The 26,674-nt window shown below is 48.3% G+C and overlaps 1 non-coding gene across 1 annotated transcript; it reads left to right on the plus strand.

Annotated features, from left to right (window-relative positions):
• The first annotated feature begins 17,484 nt into the window (after positions 1–17,484).
• LOC136519266 (small nucleolar RNA Z247) lies at positions 17,485–17,621 on the plus strand. Its single transcript, XR_010774820.1, has one exon. It is a non-coding gene; the product is annotated as a small nucleolar RNA Z247 (small nucleolar RNA).
• Positions 17,622–26,674: the final 9,053 nt, after the last annotated feature.

Consider the following 26,674-nt stretch of genomic DNA (forward strand, 5'->3'; position numbering starts at 1 on the left):
ACCTCGGTAAAAATCATTGTGTTCATCATTGATTCCGAGGTGATTGGTCTTCATTGTTATTCATCCACGTGATTGATTGGATCATTCATCTACACGGCAGTATAATCTTCTTGATCACTCTCTTTACATTATCGCAAACTAGTTGATAAGCTCTTTAGTGTAACTAGTTGTGAGAGCTTGCTTGCTTGGTTGGTGTGGCTCTTTAGTTAGCCTTTGAGAGCACAGTAACATAGAGTTGTGTCATACCTCTTGAGTGAATTGACACTATCTAACTAGAATTGTGGTAGGTGGCTTGCATTTTGAATAGGCTAGCGCAACACTTGCTTCGCCTCATAATTGTCTAACCATTTTGTTAAGTGTTGTTGTAGAAATTTTATTAGGCTATTCACCCCCCTCTATCCATTAGGACCTTTCAACGCTGAGGTCTGACGTTCGGTTGATTCGACCGGTGCGTCCGGTCACCCCGAGTTTTGTCCAGTGAAGGGGTAATGGCTAGTTTAGCCCATGGGACTATAAATAGAAGGTGGTCTCGGCCATGGCTGGTGTTGAGCACCTCGGGGGACTTTGTGTCCATGCTTAAGAGTGCTTGGGAGCCCTCCATCTCACATATGCTTGATAGTGATCATTCGATTGTATGAGAGAGTGATTCTAGTGCGATTGCATCGTGAGATTGCATCGAGTGGCACTAGGTGATTGAGTTGCAAGCCGGTGGTCCTTGTTACTCTTGGAGGTTGCCACCTCCTAGATGGCTTGGTGGTGGTCTTTGTGGAAGCCCGCAAGAAGCTTGTGCAGGTGCTCCGGAGAAGAGCTTTGTGAGGGGTATTGTGCTCGCCCCACCGGAGCCGCAAAGAGCAACTCTAGTAAAGCGTGTCATTGAGCTACCCTCACTTTTGGGGTAGGTTCTTGCGGTGCCCGACGTGTGGGCTTGGAGGGTGATGCCAATTAGCCGCCGAACCACCAAGTGAGCGGACAACACAACGAGGACTAGCGTGTTGGCAAGCACGTGAACCTCAGAAGAAAAATCACCGTGTCAACTTTATTCTTCCCTGTTGGTTTGCATCCTCGTTACATAAGCTTGTAATTACTTTTATATACATTGTGCTTGTGTAGTTGCTCTTGTAATTAGTTTGCTTGTATAGCTCACTAGTTAGCTTCTTGCTTGTGTAGCATAGAAGTAGCTCCCTTGCGTAACTAATTTGGTTTGTGTAACCTTGTTAGTCACTTTGCTTAGTTTATGTAGCTAAGTATTTACGCTCTCTAATTTGGCATTGGTTGCCTTGTTATTGAGCATTGCTAGTGAGCTTAGTTGGCTTTGTGCTTTTGCTTACTAGCATGTGTAGGAGCTCCCTGTTGGTTAAAGTACTAGTGGCATAGGTTTGTATGACCTTGCTTCTAGAATTGGTTAGGTGAGCTCTAGCTAGCCCTGACACCTTTGTTGCTTAATTAGGATCTTTGCAAGGTGCTAGAAAACATAGATAGAGGGGTATAGTCTTGGCTTAGACCGATAATTTTAATTCCGCACTTATTTTGGTTAGCCGACGCGATTAAGTTTTAGAAACAACTATTCACCCCCCTCTAGTCCACCATCTCAACCCTACACCCCTGCGATCCCCGCCCGCTCCCCCTCTCTTGCTCACTCATTGGCCGCACGGAAGGAAAGGGAAAATATCATCACGCGACGATCCCGGTTGGGTTCGGTTTGCGTGCGTACGTATTTATCTCAATTCATACGTGTTAAAGTGGATTTAACTGGAATTACATTAAATTCTATTCCACTCCAACACACGTGAACACATGCATCCAAATGAGGCCTTACACTATTCCCACACCCTCGTCTTTTTTTCTTTATCGGATCGGAAATGAGACTTTTACCTATGTGCTATTATAAAAGTTAGTAATTACCTATAAGTCACTAAAAAGTTTGAGTGGTTACAGGTAACACCGGTCTAAATTTTCCCCTCCACACTATTCCATCCATCTTCTGTTGTGTTCTCGTCGTTTATCAGCTCTGACATATGGGCCCGGTCAGTGAAGATGTTCAAAATACCCCTCTCCTACTTCTTCAGCCTGTCCTTCCTGCTTCCTCGAACGCGATGCGTGCACAAGGCCTCGTCGGCTCCATTCAGCAAATCTAAACCGATGTACTTGGTGGGCGTTGTTGCCACGCCTGTGCCCATGCCAGTTAGGGCCACGCCCGTGCACGCACATGCTGGTTGGGGCCACGCCTGCCCACGCCCTAGCCGCCTAGCCGGCCGCCATTGCGCTCGTTCCCACTCCCACTTTGACCCGGCCGCTCTGGGATTCATATGTTAGCGGCATGGCTCGTCTGGGGGCTCCAGCGAGGACAACGGCGTGGTTGCTCGACGTCGCACCGGAGCCAGCCAAGCCATGTGCTCTTTTGTGCCACCTCCATGGCCGTCGGCTTCTTCTTCTCCCGCCTCATCATCTACCTCCTCTTCCTGCCCACCCCACCCCTCACCCCACCACGTAGCACATCTCGCTCGTGTTCCCCACCCCAACGAGCTCCTCAAGGCGCACCGCATCCTCGACATTGTCCAGAACACGCAGTGCAGCACCAAGCGTGGCACAGGGACCCTGCAAGGCCCGTCATTGCTATCACCACGATCACCACCTCCGCTGCTCCAGGTGCCATCACTGATGTCTCTGGCCCACACCCTCCACCTCATCGACGTCGTGGGCTGTTCGATGGAGTGTCAGCCGAAACTCTCTCCGGCGGTCAGAATTCTTCTGATGAACTCGCTTACGAATGCTAAGATGCAAATAAGACTCAGAGTTTTTGGTGCTGCACAAACCGTGATAGCTTTTCTCAATACATTAGCCAACTATTTATATACAACGCTGATGCTAATTCTGGAAAGTAAAAGAAAGGAAAGGAGTGGCCAAGCTAATCTTGCCTGTCCGCTATGTAGCATGATGCCATGCATGACCCTATTAACATGTGCCATCCCACATGTAAGATCAACAAGCCTTGATACAACGACACGCTCGGGAGGAACTTTCCAAGCCGAGCTTAACGCTATCCTATCAGAAAGGAAATAAGCAGGAACTCAGGATTACATGCCTTGCTTACATTTCACCCCCTAAGCCTAAAGTTCCTCGTGATCTTGACAACGCCCAACTTTATACGTAGTTCACAGAAACGATCTCGTGGGAGCAGCTTTGTCAGAATGTCGGCGATCTGCTCCTCAGTGCGGACGTGCTTAATGTCCATCTTCCCATCTCCAACACACCCCCGAATGAAATGAAATCTCACATCTATGTGTTTATTTCAGTCGTCGAAAACATGATTCTTACTGAGGGCTATAGCCGATTGGCTATCCATCTTTAGCAGGAAAGCTGTGCACTGCTCACTCTTTAGCTCTGCAAGCAACTACGCCAGCCATATACCTTGATAGGCCGCCGTCGTCCCTGCAATGTACTCTGCTTCGCAGGACGGTAATGCGACAACCTTTTGCTTCTAGGACTGCCAAGTCATGGGGCAGGAGCTAAGAAAGAACAGCACGCCAGTGGTGCTCTTCCTTATATCAATGTCGCTGTCCATGTTGTCATTGCTGTACCCGTGCAGCTTCAGCTCCTTACCGCCATGCTTGTAGTAATAGCCGTAGTCAATCGTGCCCGAGATGTAGCGTAGAATCCGCTTCACCGTGTTGAGGTGCTCGGTGGTGGGATTATCCATAAACCTGCTGACGTAGCTAACGGCGAAAGCAATGTCCGGCCTAGTATGCACCAAGTACCAGAGGCAACCGACAAGACCTCGGTACTCAGTGGCATCAATTGGCGCAGCTGTACTATCCTTTGATAGCTTTAGGGTGGGCTCCATAGGAGTATGGCATGGATTGCAGCTCACCATGCCCGCACACTCTAGGATCTTGCGCGCGTACGCCGCCTGAGACAGCTTGATGCCGTCGCCACCCTGACGCACCTCAATGCCAAGATAAAAACAGAGTAAGCCTAGATCACTCATCTTGAACCTAGCGCTCATCTCTCGCTTGAACTTCATGATCTCGCTGGCATCGTTCCCGGTGATGATGAGGTCATCGACATAGACCCCCACCAGCAGACGAGAAGCGTCTTTGCCACGAGCATAGACAGCATGCTCCGACACGCTGCATGGCTGAAGCCGAGCACCACCACTGTCTCATCGAGCTTTATATTCCATGCACGTGGTGCCTGACAAAGTCTGTAGAGCGCCTTGTCCTAGGTGCAACACCTTGTCCTCATGGCCATCGATGATGAAGCCAGGAGGCAGCCTGACATAGACCTCCTCGACTAGCTCGCCGTTGAGGAACGCGGACTTGACGTCCATGTGGTGCACCGGCCACCCCTCCTGGGCGGCGAGTGCCAGTAGCAGCCGCACTGATTCGATGCGAGCTATGGGCACGAAGACCTCATCGAAGTCCACGCCTGGCTGCTGGACGTACCCCTTCATGACAAGCCATGCCTTGTGCTTGATCACCTCACCGGCGGCGTTCTTCTTCACCTTGTACACCCACTTCAACCCGATCAGCCGGTGACCGGGTGGAAGGAGCACCAGACGCCATGTCTGGTTGCTCTCGATGGGTCCCATCTCCTCGATCATGGCATGACGCCAGGACTCATGCTTCTCAGCCTCAGTGAAGGTGTCTGTCTCCTCCTCGATCTGCAGATGGAGCTCAGCAGCTACCTGACATGCAATGAGGCCAGGCGGTGATGCTGCTCCAAGGATGTTGTCGATGGTGCGGTACCTCGGCTCGATGTCATCATCGTTATCAGCTGTCCAAGTACTCCTCCATGTTTGGAGGTGGCGAACGAAACTCAGGCTAGGGCAGCCAAGTTGTTGCTAGTGCTGGAGTCACGGGAGGAGGAGTCGGTGCAGTGGGCGACATCACCGGTGTGCCTGCCACGGGTGTGCCAGGGATCGCTGTAGGGGCTGGTGTCGCCTAGGGGCTCTGGTGCGCCTGCAGTGGTGTCGACATCGACGCAGCCCAATACCCTAGCTCCATCGCGTGGTACTCCACGATGAGGTCTGCAGCGACCTCCAAGTCAACCGCGTCCTGGACACGATGGCACGATGCGTCGCTGGGTCATAGAAGCGCCACGCCTTGGCGCCTGGCTCGTAGCCGATGAAGACAACTGGAGTGCCATGGTCGTCGAGCTTCTTCATGTGTGGCTTTGTCGCCTTGACGTACGCCACGCACCCGAATGTGCGCAGAAAGCTGACACCTGGCCTGCGACCATGCCAAGCCTCATACGGCGTCATGCCGTCGATGGCCTTGGTGGGCGCCCGGTTTAGTAGGAAGACGGCGGTGGCTACCGCCTCGCCCCAGAACATCGCTGGCATGTTCCGGCTCTTCAATAGACTGCGCGCCATGGTGATGATAGTCTGGTTCCTCCGATCGACGACGCTGTTATGCTGCGGCGTGTATGGCGCCATGTGCTGCCGCTCGACGCCATGCTCGGCGCAGTACTCCTCGAACGCAACAAAGGTGAACTCACCCCGTTGTCAGTGCACAGAACACGCAAACGCCGACCTATCTCCACCTCCACCTTTGCCTGGAATTTCTTGACGGTGGCGAGGGTGTCGCTCTTGGCAGCGAGCAGCGCCACCCACATGTACCTGTTCTTGTCATCAACCAGGAGAAGAAAATATTGCTTACCACCGAGTGTGGCCAGCGTGATTAGGCCGCACAGGTCGCCATGGACCAGGTCCAGCAACCCCTCTGCCCGCCGCTTCGCCTGTGACGGGAATGGTCTCCTCTTCAGCTTGGTGGTAATGCAATCAGCGCAAAGCTGGTGGACGTGCTCAATGTGGGGCAGCCCATGCACCATGCCCCGCTGCTCGAGCTTGCGTAGGGCGTCGAAGTGTAAATGACCGTAGCACTCATGCCACAGCCACGCGCTATCGCTAGCATGTGCAGCCAGGCAGAGTGGTCGCCCAATCTTGTAGCATAGTAGGTACAGCCGATTCGCCGAGCGCTGGACTCGCACGATCAACCGACCCTTGTCATCGTGGATCCAAAGGACACCGTCCTTGGTGTGGATGTCGCAGCCGCCTTCGTCGAGCTAGCCAAGGCTGATGATGTTGGTGGTCAGCCTCGGGATGAAGTACACCCCCGTGAGCGGGAGGTATTCGCCAGTCTTGCCCTCGAACAACACAGTGCCGGATCCCTCGATCGTGACCTCTGAGCCGTCGCCGAACTTGATGGTGCCGCTGGATCACCATGTCCACCAAGATGAAGAGGAGACTGTTCCCAGTCAGGCGAAGCGGCGGGCGGAGAGAGTTCCGGCTGACACGGAGCAGTTCGACGAGACACAGATTATGACCACCAGTGGGCTGCCGTGCCCGGCATCCTTGGCGAGGAAGACATCACCAGCGAGTCCTTCCTCTTATATGAAGCTTGTCTAGGAGGAGCGCTCTGCACTCAGTCAGAAACTGGAGGTTGCTGAAACTGATTCAGGCAAGAAATGGAGGCCAGGCTATGAAATGAAATGTTTGTGAATAAATTATGTCAGTAAAGCTAAGCGATTTGGTTATGGATATTCTAATCACGATTCAAAATAGAAGCTAAGCGAAGAGGATGAGGTTTCAGTAGCAACAACAATCTACAGAACATGATCTTTCGAAAACAATCTACAGAACATCAGTCAAAACTGAGTGTGTACTATCTATATTGGTGAATAACTGAAACTGCAGTTCTGAAATTGCAGCCCTCGTAGCCAATCGAATGGCCGAGACTGAAACTGAATGTACCAGGTGACTTGTGTTGGAGGGCTTTGTCAGCATAGCCAGGGGAGCGGAACCTGATCCAGCCACCAGCCAAGCGGACAACGTTGCACCTGAACGCGTCGCGGTCTCCTCCAACCAGAGCGTACCAGAACTAAGGAGGAGCGACCGAGCCCTGGCACGCCAACTGTGCAATTCGGTGGACACGAGTGGACGTGAATCCTAGGCATGACACAAGCTGCGCCTGTGTGATTCACGCCGATGGCCAAGGCCTTGTATAAATACCGAGAGAGAGATAGAGGAAAGAGGGGACAGACATTTTAGAACCAAATCAATACTAAGATTCCTCCTCCAGCTATCTGTCGTGTTTCCCCCTCTTGCTCCCTTTCTTCTTCCCCAATCCTTCCCCCTCCATCTCTGATGCTAACATTTGATATCCAGAGCTTTTCGATTCTCTTCCGCGTTTCCTATCCCCTACTCTGATTCGTAATTTGCCGTGGTTGGTTGATCTCAATGTGCCACAGTGAGTTGCTGTAGCGCAATTGAGTTCCTGAAATTCCCCAAATCCACGAGTCGAGCCGAGAATAGGCGTCCTGGATCGCTCACCACTGCCACCACCACCAAAGCCTCCGATCCGATTCCACTACACTCGCCGAGCCCCGCAGAGTGAAATAATGAACCCCGACACGCAACTTTTGCTGAAGGAGATCGAGAAGCTCTCCGTCGAGCAGGCCACCATCCAGAAGCAACTCTCCGACCAGAAGGACCTTCTCGAGCGCTGGTTCATTGAGGTTGATGAGAGCTTGGACAAGCGCTTCAAGGACGCCGACGCTGTGGTGGAACAGAGGATCATCGACTCCGAGCTTCACCACGACGCACGCCTCAGCACCATCGAGATGGCCGCATCTGACCTCAACTCATGGCGCCAAGAGCATGAAGGCATCATCGACAACCTCTATCTTCGCATCGGCAAGCTCGACAAGTACTGGAACTGGTTGATGATTGAGTCCGCCACCGCTCACATCGAGCCGGCCATCTTCACCGAGCCACCGGTCAAGTCAGAGCAGCACGCCGCATCTGCATCTGCTGGCTACAAGGCTGCTCAGCCCAACGAGCACGGCGTCGATCCTCACCACCGGGAGAATGAGTTTGGGGTTGTCACGACCTATACTCATTCCCCGGTCACGGGTATGGACTATTCCTCTACAAATTCCCGTGCATATGACTTAGTGTTATCCCGTAACCGCCCACTCGAGCACCACCATAACCCCACCGGCAAGCTCCCAAAACTGACCTTCCCAACCTTTGATGGCACCGATCTTAAACTTTGGATTACATGCGCTGAGGATTACTTTGAGATGTACTCGGTTGATCCTTCTGTTTGGATCCAATGCTCTCGTATGCAGTTCCTTGGCCCTGCAAAGCGCTGGATTCAGTCTGTGACTGAACAGCTGAAGACCATGAAATGGTCTGATTTCTATCAAGCATTGCATACCCGCTTTGATAGCGATCAGCATGAGTTTCTTCTTCGCAAAATGAACCGCATCCGCCAAACATCTTCTGTCCAGGATTATGTTGATCATTTCTCTGAGCTAGTTGACCACCTCAAAGCATATGATGCCAATACCAATGCTCTGCGTTACATCACTCGTTTCCTAGATGGCTTACATTCTGAAATTCGTTGTCATTCTTGTTCAACGCCTCGATTCTCTGGATACTGCGTATACTTTGGCGTTGTTGCAGGAAGAGGCTGTAGAGTCATCAAGGAAACATGACTTCAACCCGTGGAATTAGAAAGCTGGCTATCCCCTTCCTCCCAAACAAGATCGTGTGCAAGCTGGGACGGCGGACAAGTCTGCTTTCAATCAGAGACTGCTGGACAAAAAGCTGGCTGATCTCAAGGCTTACCGGCGTGCCCGTGGCTTGTGTGATCACTATGAAGAGAAGTGGAATCGTGACCACAAGTGTGCACAACAAGTGGGACTCCATGTACTGGACGAGCTCTATGCTCTTTTCTCTGACAACACGGTAGACTATCAGACAACAGATGGCGATGATGGGCCAGAGCCAGAAGAAACTTGTTGGTGTCTATCCATTGACACTGTAGCCCAATCTGGGGTAAAGACATTGCAATTCCAAGGCATGTTTCAGCAGCAGCCGGTCTTGATCCTACTGGACTCAGGTAGCTCCACATCATTCATCAGTCAGTAGTTACTGTCTCAACTGTCAGTCAACCCAGTTCAGTGCCCTTCACTAGCTGTTAAAGTAGCCAACGGTGAGCTTATGTAGTGTTCTGCTCAATTGTCCGCAGCAGTATGGAGTATTCAGCATTATTAGTTTACTCATGATTTGAAGGTTTTGCCCATCAAACACTATGACATAATCCTTGGCATGGATTGGTTGCAACTTTTTAGTCCAACGAAGGTGGATTGGTTGCATCGCTGGTTGGTCATCCCTTACAAGGGTACAACTGTTAGGTTACAGGGCAATCTACCATTGGGAGTTACTATGGATGATGAATTGTTAGTTCAGATTTTCAGTGTCACTCAGCAAGCCACTATTGCCAAGGTTCAGTTACCTCAGGCCATCAGTACTTTACTGGACGAGTTTCCTTTAATGGTTTGTCCACCTGACCGAACTGCCGCCTAAGAGGGATTGTGACCATGCGATACCATTGATTGAAGGTGCTAGGCCTAGTCATAGTGCGACCATACCGTTACCACTAGCCCTCAAGGATGAGATTGAATCTCAGGTTGAATCTATGCTGCAACAGGGAATCATCCAACCTAGCACTTCGCCATTCAACTCGCTTGTGTTGCTGGTACATAAAAAGGATGGCTCCATGGAGATTTTGTGTGGACTATCGCTACCTCAATGCCCTCACTGTCAAGACTACATTCCCTATTCCAATGTTTGAACAACTGATGGATGAGCTAGCGGGTGCTCGGTATTTCTCCACTCTGGACCTCCTGTCAGGCTATCACCATATACGGTTACGAAAAGGTGAAGAGCATAAGACTGTGTTCTCCACTCATGTGGGTCATTATGAATTCAAGGTCATTGCCTTTGGACTTTTTGGTGTGCCCGGCACTTTCCAAGGCGCCATGAACAATACTCTAAAACCTTGCCTTCCGTCGGATGTGCTATTGTCTTCTTTGATGTTATACTCATTTATAGCAAGTCCTTTGAGGATCATATCGACCATCTGCGTTTGGTATTTTCTTTGCTAGCCAAAGACCAGTGGTGCATCAAATTATCCAAGTGCAAGTTCGCGCAAACTGAGATCTCTTATTTGGGTCATGTCATCAGTGCCAAAGATGTGGCTATAGATCCAGCTAAAATTGAGGACATGGTATCCTGGCCAACACTGACTATAGTCAAGGAACTTCGTAGCTTTCTCAGGCTTTGCAGGACTTCTACCACCGTTTTATTCGCCATTATGCTGTAATCTCAAAGCCACTAACATCATTGTTGAAGAAACACTCTCTGTTCGTTTGGTCTACTGAACATGAGACGACATTCCAAACCCTGAAGAAGTGTTTGTGCTCAGCTCCCATTCTAGCACTGCCTGATTTCAAGCACCAGTTCTACATTGAGACTAATGCTTCTCACTATGGGGTTGGTGCTGTGCTCCTTCAGGAGGGGCATCCACTCGCTTTCCTTAGTCGAGCTCTTGGCCCCAAGAATCAAGGTTTGTCAGCCTACGAGAAAGAGTACATGGCTAATCATCATTGCTGTTGATCAGTGGTGCTCATACTTAGCTTGGTGAGTTTATCATCTTTACCGATCACAAGAGCCTCATCCATTTGAGTGATCAGTGCCTTCACACTGCATGGCAACAAAAAGTTTTCACTAAACTATTGGGGTTGCAATACCGCATCGTCTATAAACCGGGCACTGACAATCGAGTTGCAGATGCACTATCTCGCCTTGGCCACCCAGAGGAGCTGTCCGTGGTGTCAGCTCCTAGTGCCTTCCTGGCTCGACGCCATCATCCATAGTTATACCTCTGATGCTTGGGCTCAGGAACTATTGACTAAGTTAGCTGTTTCTGAAAACTCTGAACCTCACTTCTCTATGCATCAAGGGCTACTTCAGTACAAGGGACGCATTTGGGTTGGGACTGATGTGATTCTCCAACACACGATTATTGAGGCTTTCCATTCTTCGCCAGTGGGTGGCCACTCGGGATTTCCTGCAACCTACCGTCGTATCAAGCCACTCTTTGCCTGGACGGGTCTGAAATCCTCAGTTCACCAGTTTGTTGCTGCATGTCCTACTTGTCAGTAGGCCAAGCCCGATCGCGCCAGGTACCCGGGTCTCCTTCAGCCTTTACCGGTTCTCACTATGGCCGTAGGCAAAGCATTTCGATGGACTTTGTGGATGGACTTCCACCATCTGGGGGCAAGAATTGCATTCTGGTGATTGTGGACCGCTTTTCCATGTACGCACACTTCATCCCAATGGCTTACCCATTTACTGCTCTTACAATGGCTAAGACATTTATCGCCAATGTGTACCGCCTCCATGGCCTGCCATTGTCCATTGTTTCTAACCGAGACAAGGTGTTCACGAGTCAGCTATGGCAAGAGCTCTTCCGTTTGGCTGGTGCCACTCTCAAGATGTCTTCAGCTTACCATCCACAAATGGACAGGCAAACGGAGCGCGTGAATCAATGCATGGAAACATTCTTGCGTTGCTTTGTCAGTGCCTGTCCAGCTAAGTGGCTCCATTGGATTTATCTAGCCGAGTATTGGTACAATACTACATGGCATTCTTCGCTGAGCTATTCACCATTCTATGTTCTCTATGGTCATCATCCTCATCATTTCGGGATCTCTAAAGACAGTGCAGTTAACTTTGTTCCTCTCGATGATTGGATGAAGGAAAAGTCCCTGATGAACACGCTCATTCAGCAACACATCGCTCGGGCTCAGAAGCGAATGAAGACACAAGCTGACAAATCTCGCTCTGAACGCCAATTCATAGTCGGCGACTAGGTGTACCTCAAGTTGCAGCCATACGTCCAAACTTCCTTAGCTCCGCGCGCTAATCAAAGGCTAGCATTCAAATTCTTTTGCCCGTTTCAGGTCATACGCCGTGTGGGCGACGTCGCGTACACGCTCAAGCTTCCGGAGGATTCAACTATCCACCCCAGTCTTCCATGTGTCCCAGCTCAAGACGGCGGTGCCTACATCTCACTCGGTGGCTGATCTCCCCAACACTCTTGATGGGCTACAGATTCCAGTGAAGGTCCTTGCAAGCTGCGCGTCCACGCCACTGACTACGACGTCGTACAACAGGTGCTCGTGCAATGGTCAAATCTCCCCGCATTCACTAGCCACCTGGGAAGACACTGAAGCTCTACAACAGCGGTTTCCACGCACCCCTGCTTGGGGACAAGCAGGTCTTCGTCGGGGAGGGGATGTCAGCATCGCCAGGGGAGCGGAACCTGATCCAGCCACCAGCCAAGCGAACAACGTTGCACCTGAACGCGTCGCGGTCTCCTCCAACCAGAGCGTACCAGAACTAAGGATGAGCGACAGAGCCCGACGCGCCAACGTGCGATTCGGTGGACACGAGTGGGCGTGAATCCTAGGCAAGACACAACTGCGCCTGTGTGATTCACGCCAAGGCCAAGGCCTTCTATAAATACCGAGAGAGAGGAAAAAGGGGACAGACATTTCAGAACCAAATCAATACTAAGATTCCTCCTCCAGCTATCTGTGGTGTTTCCCCTCTTGCTCCCTTTCTTCTTCCCCAATCCTTCCCCTCCGATCTATGATGCTAAGGCCCCATTCGCGTGCCCTTAAACCCGGCTTGATCCGCTTCTTTTTTCATCCAGAACAGTGTTTTCCTCTCACAAATTCCTCCAGATTCATCCGGATTCCTTCAAATTCCTCCAAGCGAACGGGGCCTAGCAGGCTTCAAGAACTTGTGATTGCGGAAGGCTCCTGTGATCGCGGTGTTTGGTACCCACCATACTCATGAAGTCATGCTCGGCTCATCAGCTGCCTGAGGGCGTGAGACCGAATGACCAACGGCCTACGAGCCGAGTTTTGAGCCATAGATGTTGAGAGCAATATGTCATATGCTTGATGTACCAGCCAAGCCAGCTCTTTTTTTCTCCGTTCCCTTATCCTTAGCGCTAAAGTAAAAATAAAATGCAAGAGAGTTTGTATTTGCAAATGAAAATGAATATGGATCTAAAAAAAATTATATAATCAATCAATAAATAATAATTTGAATAATATAAAAAATATCCTTCGCCTCTTATGGTATTCGTTTATAATCTTGTTGACCCTACTCGCTTACTCCTATTTTCCTGCTTTCTTTTTCGACAGAATGAATTCTATTCTAACTTTCTTGAAAGAATGGGGTTCTCTCTGGGGGGGCTCCGAGCAGACGAGCAAGTGCCCATGGTTTTTCGGTGAGAACTCCCAACACCGAGCGGCAGCGACGAGGTGTCAAGGTGTCAGGGTTAGTGGCACCAGAAGGGCCCACCAGAAGAACGACAAATTTTTGCATGGCGTCCAGGCCTGGGGCTATTTTAGACTTTTTCCATTCCATTTGGACACTGATAGAGATAAAAGCGGACGGGTTAGTGTGGAGGGAAAAAAAAGTTCGGATCAGTGTCATTTACGACCACTCAAACTTTTTAATAGCTTGTATATAATTACGAACTTTTATAATGACACCCAGCTAAAACCCTCGTCGGAAATCTGCATGATCCTAAATTACCGCTGATACCTCCCCTTTGCGATTGTCTCTTGACTTCCATCGATCATGTTGATTTCCTTTACCTCCCCTTTCCGATTACTATCTCTTTTCTTCCATCGATCACGGGAGTACGGGACAGTCCTCGACCTCACCCATCGCACTCTCTCTCGCGTCGTGGTCGCCCATCGACCTCCGCACCGCCCTGAGCCAGATGGAAGAGGAGGACGCCGCAACGCCACGTGACCCGGCGCAGCCTGACCGGGTCGAAGCGTGCGACACCGCGAGGCACGAGCGCGAGTCTGCCGTCCGCGACAACGAGCGGAGCTTGAAGACGGGCGGCAGCGAGGGGCGACGTGCGCTTCTGTGCCTTGGCGGCTTGGCCCTTAGGGCAACGGACCAGGGGCAGTGGGTACAAGCATCGGCACACGCCGCACGGGCGCTTGGCGTGTTGCTCTACCGCTCTCGGCTCTTCAATCCAAGACGGGCAGCCGGCCATGAGGGCGCGGCCGTGCGGGTTGCCGGTCGCCGGCGCAGCGTCGCGGCGGCTCCCATCCCTCGCGCTCCCAGTGGCCATGAGGCTGGTGGTGAGTCATGGGGAGCGGTTGGAGTTGCTGGACAACGGGACCAGGGATGGAGGTCCACTGACGTCAAGCAAAGCCATATGCGGGTGGCCGTGTACGGGCAATGGCCGGCGCCATCAATCCCCAAGACGATAAAAAGGAAAAAAAAAAAAACTGTACAAGAAGTTACAAGAGAGCAGTCATGCGAAAGCTTGCCTGACCTCTCCACCCCCGAGCAACTAACGACAGAGAAAACACTGAACTAGACACCGAGTACATTAAAAACAAAAAACTACCACCCGACTGGGAAAGCCTAGAACTAGGCACCACAACAACTGAGGGAAATCTACTTAAGGACCATAGATCTTCAATTAGCTTGAGGCCCTTGAGGCATCGGTGCCATTGCCAGACAATACTGTGTGATGTCATCTTTGCAAATAGAAGCCACTTGTCTTGGGCTGAGAGATTTCTGTTGGAAGATCCTTCTATTTCTCTCTTTCCATATATTCTACCAGAAGTATATTAAAATTCCGTCCACCTCCCTTCTCTGAGTTTTGTCAAATTTCCGACGACATTTCCACCAATAACTATATATTGACCCTGTAGTGCTAACTGAATCCAAAACCGACAAGTTGAACCACTGCTTTAAAATGCTCAAAGCCTCCTTTGTGAGTGGACAATCCTTGAATAGATGAACTGGCGTTTCCTGATCATTATCACAAAGCTTGCAATCCGTATCGTCGGTCCATTCACGTTTGAACAGGTTATTCGCTGTTAGTACTTTCTTATGCATCAACGTCCATGCAAAAAAAACGACATTTTTGCTCCGCTTTAGCCTTCCAAATCGGAGTTATTTTGATCCTACTGAAGACTCCGACAAACTTCACCTGATAAGCACTTCGTGTGGTATATACACCATTTGCTGCTCATCTCCAAGTGATATCATCGTTGGCTGTATCATTCAGGTGAACTCAATCCCCGAGTCTATACTGATGTTTGTTCAGGTATGAACTATGTGATTAGTGTAACCAATGTCTTAATAAGAGTCAAGTTAAGCTGATCCTTGATTTGGCCACAGCAGGAACGAGGCCGCTGGCCGCCGCCAACTAGCAGCTATATGTAGTGATGGGCGAGGTCGAGGAGTGGCATCAGGTGACTAGCAGTCACGGTGATTTTTGAAGCACTCAAACTTTTTCCGGTGATCAGGTAATTTCACCGTGCACTGTTTCATTTTCAAACTCAGTTTGATTTTAGGCTGGAAGGTTTTTGTTTCATTTTGGCTTAGCTGTATTAAATTTTCTTTCTCAATACTTTTAGGCTTTCAGGTTAGGAAGAAATAAAATGCTCACATCTTTATAGGCTTTTGTGATTGACACTGAGAAACTATCATCTCGAATGTTCATGAAATTCGAAAATAGTGGATGATCTCTTTGTTTTTATAAGTACAGATTGGATGCCGTCTTTGTAATTTGGCATTAACCATTGGATGCCCACTCTTCTACCAGAATGCAACAAGTGAAACAATCTCTAAGAATGTTCAAATCAGTGGTAAATTCTTAGGACACAAATGTGCAATGTATTTATTTTCAAGTTTTTTTTTTTGGCTGTGGGTTTTTAATTAAGTGCCTCTGTCTTGTAGGATGGTGTGAATTCAAGTGTCAATTACCAAAGGTTTGTTCTGAGTATCTCATAGGTCTATTTTATTATCTTCAATTGTGGGTTTTCCATGTTCAGAGATGAGAGAACCATTTACACAGAGTGCAGTGATGCCATCTCATATTTTCATGCCATGCAACATGTGTCCTTTGTTGGCTGCAGGGGAGGAAAATAAGAAAAACTGATGGAAGGAAGAGGATAACGGATGAATCAGCATCTTCTAGACATAAACACGTTGCATCAAGTACATTGTAGCGCATAATTTTGGAGGTGAAGAAGGAACTAAGCCAGGAGATTGAGAGATTCCAACAACCACTGAATGGAATAGGTAGCCAAGTTTCCCTTCTGCATTTTTCTTTTGCTATATGGATTGCTCTGAATTAAATTAATTTGTGAGCTACCGTAAAGGGAAAAGGATGAGATGCCTGCTGCGTGTCCAACACTAACGTCAGCGTTTCGGTGTCTCGACTGAATCAAGGTAATGCAGATCTGATGGCAAGGGAAATTCAGTCCCTCAGTACATCTCAGATATCGTAGATAATGAAGCTGATAAACAAATTCTCAGTTCGTTTCCTACTTGCTTCCCTTCTCGATCAAGTCTGTTCATTTGTTACTTTACTTCTTAATTTGAGTTAAATACACTGACGGGCCTTAAACTTATAGTGTTGTGCCACTTAGGTCCACAAACTCTCAAAATCGAAATTCATCCCCCTGAACTCGTTAAATGGTGCACCACATGTCCATACCCCTACGGGAGGAGGTCCATACCCCTTCGGGAGGCGCTGACTAGGCTATTTTTTTTTTAAAAAACACCCCATTATAGTCATGTTCTACCCGCACCATCCATCTCATAGGTCGCGCTCGCCGTTCGTGGCTGCCATGCGCGTAGTTTGATCGTTTCGTTGCGCCTCCGCTGGTAGGTCGCGCTCGCCATTCGCAGTCGCACCGGAGACCGCTCTACTGCCCCCTTCTAGACGCAGAGACTACGCCGCGCATGTTTAGGCATGCACACCACGACTTCCGGCAAGGCGGTCGCTGCGTCCAATGACGACGTCAACATGTGGTACCACCGGGAGCCACCCTTGCGATTGCGAGTGTTAAGAATATCCAATAGGATCACATGACCGCAATATCTGGTTGATTGATATCTCCTGATTAATGTAATCTTGTGATGTAATCTAGAGTTACCAAAGTAGTTAGCTTCTTCTTGTTGTACAAGTTGTACCGCCACGCCAGGGGCTCTTCCTGGCTATATTAACACGAAGCCGTGAGCCTGAGAGGACATCACGTTCCAACCATTTTCCCATGGTATCAGAGCTAGGTTAGTCCACAATATTCTCGATGGCTTCCTCTTCCGCGCTTCAACAATCGTTCTCTCTGATCGGTTGTCCCGTCACTGAGAAGCTGGGCAAAGGGAATTTTCCCCTATGGAGCGCCCAAGTGCTGTCTGCTCTTCGTGGTGCGCTGATAGCGCACTATCTCGAGCCCGACATTGTGGTGCCGGCGAAGCAGATCCCCAAGGCGGCCGATAAGCCGACTGAGCTCATCCCCAACCCTGAGTATGAAACTTGGGTTGTGAAGGACTAGCAGATCGTTAACTATCTGCTCTCCAATATCTCCAAGGAGATCCAGGTGCAAGTCTCCAATTGCGCCACATTGGCCGAGATCTAGAAAGTGATCTCAGAGATGATGGCTTCCCAGTCTCGGGGCCATATCATCAACACGCGCATGGCGTTGGCCACAGCGCAGAAGGGCTCGTCTACAATCATCGACTACTTCAACAAGATGAAATCTCTTGCTGACGACATGGCGGCCGTCGGCAAACGTCTTGAAGATGAAGAGATCATCTCCTATGTACTAGCCAGACTTGACATGGATTTTAATCCGATTGTCTCGGTTGTCGCGGCGCGCATGGAGTCGCTATCTTTGGGCGAGCTCTACACCCAGCTAGTGAGCTGGGAACAACGGATGGATCTCCTGCACGGTGGATCCGGTTCATCTGCTAACACGACTACATGTGGAGGCCGTGGCGGTTTCAACCGCGGCGGTGGTGGCCGAGGACGCAGGCGCGGCCGCAACCGTGGCAACAACAACAACAGCAGGCGCCCCCGGCAGAACTACAACGGCGATAAACCCATCTGCCAGCTCTACGGCAAGGAGGACCACACCGGACTCCGCTGCTTCAAGTGTTTTGACGCTTCCTTCACCGGCCCACTAGAGCAATCCCGATCTGCCTCCTCTACGTCATATGGGATCGACACCAACTGGTACACCGACACTGGTGCTACCGACCACATCACGGGAGAGCTGGAGAAGCTCACCGTGAGGGACAAGTACTATGGAAACGACAAGGTTCATGCTGCTAATGGCGCAGGTATGAGAATCAATCAAATTGGTCGAAGTTTTGTTCGTACCCCAAATCAAAATCTCATCCTAAACAATGTTCTTTATGTTCCTGAAGCTAACAAAAGCCTTGCATCTGTTCATCGTCTTACATCCGATAACCATGCTTTTATTGAATATCATCCCAACTATTTTTTGATTAAGGACCAAGCGATGAAAAAACCATCCTTAGAGGGGAATGTGAAGGCGGCCTCTACCCGTTGAAGTCTAGGCCGTCATCGAATAACGGGCGTTTGGTGCTATCAAGTCTCCTTTGTCTAGGTGGCATAGTCGTCTCGGCCACCCTTCTTTTTGCAGTCGTTCAGTAAGTCCTTAGCAAAAATAGTATTCCCTTTGTTGCCGATTTGAATAAAGAAACTATTTGCGATGCTTGCCAAAAGGGCAAAAGTCATCAGCTACCCTATCCTAATCCACGAGTATCTCATTGAGTCCCTTAGAACTTATGTTTTCTGATGTATGGGGTCCTGCGCCCACTTCTGTTGGCAAAAACAGTTATTACGTTAGCTTCATTGATGATTTCAGCAAGTTTACATGGATTTATTTGCTTCGTCATAAATCTGAAGTTTTTCAAAAATTTCATGAATTCCAAGCTATGGTTGAACGCCAAATTGATAGAAAAATTCTCGCTATGCAAACTGACTGGGGAGGGGAATATCAAAAGCTGAATGCCTTCTTTCAGCGCATTGGCATCTTGCATCATGTCTCATGCCCTTATGCACATCAACAAAATGGCTCCGCTGAACGCTAACATCGTCATATTGTTGAAGTAGGTCTCTCGCTTTTAGCCCATGCTTCTATGCCCTTAAAATTTTGGGATGAAGCTTTCATCACTGTCATCTATCTTATTAATCGTCTCCCTAGTAAAATTATCAATAACCAAACTCCTCTTGAACGCCTGTTTCATCAAACACCAGACTACTCCTCTCTTCGTACTTTTGGCTGTGCATGCTGGCCGAATCTACGGCCTTATAACGCTCGCAAGTTGCAATTTCGCTCCAAACGCTGTGTCTTCCTATGATACAGTAACATACACAAGGGGTTCAAGTGTCTGGATGTCAATGAAGGGCGTGTCTATATTTTCCGAGACGTGGTCTTCGATGAACACGTCTTCCCCTTCGCCAAACTCCACCCAAACGCCGGTGCTCGATTACGATATGAAATTCTCCTCCTTCCTCCAACTTTGACAAATCCTTCACATGATTTTGGGGACGACAATTCTTCAGATCATTTTGATAATGATTCCCTGCATACTAACCCTATGTCTAAGCGTGCAGCACATGAAAAAAATTCGGTGTCAAACGAACTAAATCTGGCTGGAAACGGGCGCCATTTCATGCTCCCCGAGCAATTTCCCGTTTTGGCAGGAACAAGCGGTGATCCCTAGGCTGATTCACCTGCACCTTCCACTGCGGAGCCGACAAGATCGGTCTTGGATCCAGCGGCGTCAGCTCCTGCGCTCGTGACGAACGCGTCTGCTCCACCGGCATCCTCTCTGCGTGCGCCACCTGTCTCTAACTCGTCTCGCCTGGCTCCACGGATGGGGGGACATGATATTTCGACCGGTGGTGGAGAATCTCCCTTGGGTCCGCCGCTCGTCGGATCTTCTGCGCTAGCCACAGATGAACCCACTGGATCTTCGCTCATCGGATCTTCTGCGCCAGCCATAGATCAACCAACCGGATCTTCTACATCGCTTACAGCACCGGCTCTCCAGCGACCCACCACACGTCTACAACAAGGTATACGCAAACCAAAAATTTACACTGATGGAACTTTTCGATATGGTCAGTTAGCAGCCACCACTGAAGGTCCTATTGATTTGCAACATGCCTTAGTCGATAATAATTGGAAGCATGCTATGGATGTTGAATTTTATGCATTGATCAGGAATAAAACTTAGCATCTAGTTCCACCTCAAAAAGGTAAAAATGTGATAGATTGCAAGTGGGTCTATAAAATCAAAAGAAGATCAGATGGGAAAATTGACAGATATAAGGCACGCCTAGTAGCAAAGGGATTCAAACAATGATATGGCATTGATTATGAGGATACTTTTAGTCCTGTTGTGAAAGCAGCCACAATTCGTCTTGTGCTCTCTCTAGCTATGTCTAAGGATTGGTATTTGAGGCAACTCGATGTTCAGAACGCTTTCTTGTATGGTTTACTTGAAGAAGATGTTTACATGAAACGACCGCCAGGTTATGAAGATAAGACCAAACCACATCATTTATGCAAACTTGACAGATCCCTGTATGGTTTAAAACAAGCACCATGGGCCTGTTATTCTAGATTATGTGGTAAACTTCAGAGTCTAGGCTTTGTTCCCTCCAAAGCTGACACATCATTATTCTTTTATCGGAAAGGAAATCATGTCATCTTTATGCTTGTATATGTTGATGATATAATTGTGGCCAGTTCATCATAGGAAGCAGTGGATGCTCTTCTCCGAGATTTAGAGAAGGACTTTGCAATCAAAGATCTCGGGAACCTTCACTATTTTTTGGCATACAGGTTCAAAGAAAGAAAAGTGAATTGCTTTTGACATAGGAACAATATGCTTCTAATATCCTCAAGGGAGTTAATATGCAGCTGTGTAAACTCGTCAAAACACCCCTTAATACTACCGAAAAGCTTTCAGTCACTAGTGGCACTCGGTTAGGAGTGGAGGACTCAACCAGATACAGGAGCATTGTTGGAGCTCTCCAGTATCTCACCCTCACACGACCAGATCTGTCTTTTTCAGTTAACAAAGTTTGTCAATTCCTTCACTCGCCGACGACCGTTCATTGGGAAGTCGTGAAGAGAATATTGAGATATGTACAAGGAACAATCGGCCTAGAGTTAAAAATTAGAAAATCTAACTCTATGCTTGTAAGTGCTTTTTCAGATGCTGATTGGGCTGGTTGCCCTGATGACAGACGATCTACAGGCGGCTTTGCTGTATTTCTAGGTTGCAACCTAGTGTCATGGTGCGCAAGAAAACAGCCTATGGTTTCAAGATCAAGTACAGAAGCTGAATATAAGTCTTTGGCCAACGCTACTGCAGAGGTAATGTGGGTACAAAAATTACTTGATGAGTTAGGTATTCCACATCCTTTGGTAGCATGTTTATGGTGTGATAATCTTGGCGCAAAGTACCTATCGGCTAACCCTGTATTTCATGCACGCACCAAGCATATAGAGATCGATTTTCATTTTATACGCGAACAAGTTGCAGCAAAGCGCCTGGACATCAGATTCATCAACACTATGGATCAGATCGCCGATGGCTTCACTAAGCCTCTTCCAGAGAAGCAAATGGTCATGTTCAGAGACAATCTCAACCTCGTTGATAAGTTATGATTGAGGGGGGATGTTAAGAATATCCAATAGGATCACATGACCGCAATATCTGGTTGATTGATATCTCCTGAAGATTGGTTGTGCGCTCAGGCTTGGATTGCGGGTGAAGGCAAGTATCACGGCTTCGGTTAGATAGGATAGGTATCTCCTGATTGATGTAATCTTGTGATCTAATCTAGAGTTACCAAAGTAGTTAGCTTCTTCTTGTTGTACAAGTTGTACCGCCATGTCAGGGGCTCTTCCTGGCTATATTAACACAAAGCCGTGAGCCTGAGAGGGCATCACGTTCCAACCATTTTCACAGCGAGGTGTAGCTGCGCTGCCTACCGCGGCACGTAGCTTGGCCACGCGCCGTGTGCGGCACGACGGTCTGCTCACTGCTTCATGCCTGTATGTGTGCAAAACATCTAAAGATAATATAGTCGATCAACAGAATGGGAGTTGCCGTTGTTGCCTATCCACACGATCAGAAAGGTACATTGGCGCCTGGCGTAGAGAAGAACGTCGCCGCCACCATGCACTTCGTCGCTGAGGCCATGGGCGGCGCCTTCTCCTTCGTCGGGAACCAGGCGGCGATCCAGGACACAGTGCAGGAGGCACGCGTCGCCGTCGCGTGCCTACACTGGGACGTCCGTGCTGAGTCCAAAGAAGTCAAGTCCGGTGCCTATGGCAGCCACTGGGCGCCGATGGCCGTGCCACCCTCCGTCGATGTCGGCGAGCTCTACGTCGGCGACGAAAGGCTGTCTCGAGCCTGTCGTGCTCGTTCCCGTTGGCCGCGCTCGTCCTCAACCTGTTTTGCACCCCGCTGGTCGACGTGGTCCGCGAGCTCGCTGTGCCGGCGTACGTGTAATTCACCTACAACGCTGCAGTGCTCTCGTTCTTCCTGCGCCTGTCGAGTAGGGTGGACGGCCATTTTTGGAGATGGACGGCACGCGAGCTCCGTGGGCACGCGAGCGCCGGGAGCGTGCTGCTGTACCAGGGTGTCTGTAACCTTCGGGACGGCGTCGTGTCCACATAGGCGTGGCTGGCCGGACACCCCGGCAGGGCCAGTCCGATCCCGTTTTCTCGCACTGCCGTGAGGAAAGCGCGCCGGGGACCGCGCTGGTGGAAGGCTGGCCGCGAGGGAAGCGCAGCGGGGACCGCACTGGTGGACGGCCGACCACGAGGGAAGCAACTACGAGGAAGCCTCGCGGGTGGACGGCCAACCGCCGACATCGCGCACGAGGGAGACGACAGCTGCGGACGTCGCCGCACGCGAGTGGGACTGAGGTAAGACGTGACTATAGCAGGGTGCTTTCTGTAAAAAAATTTAGCCTAGTCAGCGTCTCCCGAAGGGTTATGAACTTCTAGTGCACCACTTAACAAGTTTAGGGGGGTCGAATTTCGATTTTGAGAGTTCGTAGACCTAAGTGGCACAACGCCACAAGTTTAATGGCCGCCAGTGTATTTAACTCTTTTAATTTTGTTTGACAATTGTAGTTCCTATCTTATCCAACTACATGTTTCAGTTTGGTGATAAACTGAAATTAACTGAATGACAGCCATTGATCTTGTGATGCTCAGTTGCTCACTGCTTGTAAGTTGTAACTCTCCATTTGTTAAAAAAATTTCTCATGTTCTGTGAATTGCAGATTGTGCCTATTCCTACATGGCGGAGCAAGTCTCCTTATCATTGCTAAACTGGCGTGCTAACAAGTGTCAAATGATGGGACTGTATATATTGGATTCCCGTACTGAATCACTTAGGGACCAAAATCATTAACTCTCCATTTGTATACCCCTCACTCCGATATGTAACTTATTCTTGGCGACTCTCCATTTGTACAGAAGGAATCTCAACTAGGAGCCTAGACTTTGCACATGAAAAAAAAGTTGATTGAGCCATTCAGCAATCAGTGCCAATTTATCGGTTCCTCCATAGTTAAATATCTCAGGTGGTGTTGCAAGTTCATTCTATTCTACAAAACAAAATATTGTCAAATCATGGACTAATTAGACTTATAAAATTCATCTCGTAAATTAGTCGTAATTTATGTAATTAGTTATTTTTAGTCTATATTTAATAATCTATTTATGTGTTTAAACATTCAATGAGATAGGAACTAAACTTCAAGAGAGAAACTAAACAAGGCCTAAATCATCTGATCAATGCTCCACGAAGGAGACCAGGTACAGCAGCGCCTGCGATGAGGACGTCGTTCGATCGCTCAGTGCGCGCCCGCCCTGAGCTTTTCTTTTTACCTCCCGCGATGGGTTGGAGCACTGATTTGGTTTCGGCGTTGCAGGCTAGCCGATGTAGGTCGGTCATGGAGCTCGAGGGGACGCGATGATCTTGCCGATGATGGTGATCAACAATGTGCAATATCGAGGTATGGACGTACGACCCCTCCAATTTTATCACAAGATGAGATCATGCTGTGTTGTTTTTCTCTGAAGAATTCGTCATTCCAGGCATTGGAAAGCACTGCGGTTCTCAAAGCGATCTGTGCTGGGTTCAAGTATTCCACTGAACCTCATGTCTGCCTGACACAACATTATACTTGAGCAATTCCTTCCTTCAGTTCAGTACTCGTCTCCGATCGCTAAGCTGACCTCTGCAATTTTTTCAGACATGGAAACTGACGAGTGCCTTGACAACAACGACGGCTGCTGGCAAGGAACTGCGAAGGAGTGCAAAAGCATGGGGCCATAAAGCTTAAGCACACGGTCGGACGGTGACCTACGCACGGACGAGCGGCCCGCGGCGACTAGCCCGTACAAAACGGGAGAGAGGGAAGGGAGGAAGGAAGAAGATGGGGGCAATTTGATCTAGAAATTGTGATAAATGCATCCAAGTTGTAAGTAGAGATATATTTTGGAACATAAATGACATATTTTCCAGTTGCAACGCACATGGCCACTTCAATAAAATTTTACACATATTCCACATATTTTTTAGAATACAGAGGGATATATGCTCAAAGCAAAATAGCAATGCCCTGTTTTGCTTAGGACCTCTTGCTAGGTGGACACTATTTCTTCTTGATAACCTAACCTTAATGTGCCAAAAATATATATGTTCTTACATGTTCAAAATTGTTTGGTCAATAAGTTAATGATAGACGTAGTACGAGGTTGCTGTTCCTACTTCAGGACAGGGAAGTGTCACACGAAAAAAAACAATCCCCGTTCGCTGGTCTGAAACTTGGCTGAAACTAGTTGAAAAATACTATCCGGCTGAATTGTTGTGAGAGAAAAACACGATTCCGGCTGAAAAAAGAAGCTGAACAAGCCGAATATGGGATAAGTCGAAGATGGATGTTATCTGTTCTATTTTTCTGGCTGCATGATCGTCGGCAATGCATTTAAAAACTCACTTCAAATTTGACTGGAATGGGGGAGAGTCCCTGGAGGTGCTATACCAACCTTACCTAGAGCACCCTGATATGTTTTGAAGTTTACTCCAGAAAATTTTATCTGAATTTTAGAGTTCTTAATACAGTTGGTGTAAATTTTCGATGATATCCTTTTTGTCAATTTACCTATATACCCGAACATGTGTACATGATGTTATGAGAGGTGGTGGAACTTATTCATGGATTTATTGGCACACGAAGAAAATAGATATTAGAGATTTCTTTCTGCCAATATAAAACATTATCTTAGCCGCATCATGGAAAATGTCTATACAGTAGAGTTTGTGAGCCTGCGACGCCGCACTCTCCGTACTGCGTTCATTTCACAAACTTTGCTTTTTAGATTAAATGTCACTTTAACATCGGTATTTAATTTCATAGTATTGTTATCTTATCTTGCGATCCGTGTGCTTTCAGTACAAAAGTTTAGCTGTCCCGTAGCAATGTACGGGCACACTACTTAGTAGTTAAAAAAAGAGTAAAATGCACAATTCGGGCCCGTTTGACAAAGCTTCTTCACCGGCTTCAGGAGCTATTTGGAGCTGTTTCTGTTTTGTGACAAATGAGATAAAACAAAACGGCTTTATCTAGAAAGCCCCTTAAATCGTGCTCTCACAGAGGTTTGAAGTGGGATAGAGCCAAAAATAGTAGCTTCACTCGGCTTCACCACCTCATCCTGCATGGCGTTACGTGAGAGCATGTTTTAATGAACTCTATATGTGAAGCTATTTTGTTATCAAAACGGCTCCAACTCCACCGATGGAGCTATTCATGGAGCTAAATACCAAAAAAATGGTTTCACTAGTGAAGTGGAGTTGTGTCAAACGGGGCCTTAGTATATAAACTTGGCATGTAGGTGCGCTTAGGTACATCATCTCTTAAATGTACATATGAATTTAATAACTTGACGGGTGTCTGCACCACTGCTCACGAACATGCATGAGAGGCGTGGGAGGCTATGGTAATTATCAAATAGCCCCTTAGTCCTTAATTTCATCATTATTTAATCCTGGTTGAATCTGCGTGAGTTTTTAGAGTTGCCTGTGAACACAATTGTTGAAAAAATAGAAGCTATACAAGAATTTGCTTAGCATAAATATCTAGCTAAATGTAACGTTGTTGGCTAGCCTCTGGTGACTAATCTCATCAGGAACTTCACCAACTCATCCCCTTGATCCTCCACTTCCTCTGCCACCTCTTCCTCTTGCGTTGCCTTCCCTCTGCCTACATTGGAAGGAAAGCCTGATTCATGGTTCTCTCGACCAGGCATTCTACCGCCTTTTCTCCCTCTGCTGCCTCTAGTTGTGGCCCTTCCAACTCTAGTTGCAGTTGTATGCATCATGGGAGGTGGTATGTCCTCTCTATGGGCAGCAACAAATGCGGATTCATCTGGTAATGACACATTTTCCACCTCTTCCAAATTCACTTTCTTGCCTTTATATTGCACCATGCCGTCCTCCACATCAGAGTCAACATTGTCCTCAAATAAGTCATCATCATCTTGCCCAAACTCATTGTCACCGTCCACAAAATTTCTATCACTGAAGCATTATCATAAGAATCAAACCCATTGCAATCTGCATTATTAGTCAAACTCTTTAGCACATCGTCATAAAATTTGGTTAAATTATTATCTTCATTATTATCAATGGATACTACATTCTTGGAGCTGATAAGTGGGAGAGGATGATCACTCATGCCATAAACATCGACATCATCCATTTGCTGCCTTTGCTTCGCAATAAAGTTTGAGTGATCAATATAAATTCTCAAATTTTTCTCCCACTGAGTCCTCAAAAAAATTTCTCAACGGCTACTTTCTCAGTGGGGCTTATAAATACAACCCCCAACTGGCCATTTGTGAAGGTGTGGAG

This window comes from Miscanthus floridulus, chromosome 17 (assembly GCF_019320115.1).
Source record: "Miscanthus floridulus cultivar M001 chromosome 17, ASM1932011v1, whole genome shotgun sequence".
Classification (NCBI taxonomy): domain Eukaryota; kingdom Viridiplantae; phylum Streptophyta; class Magnoliopsida; order Poales; family Poaceae; genus Miscanthus; species Miscanthus floridulus.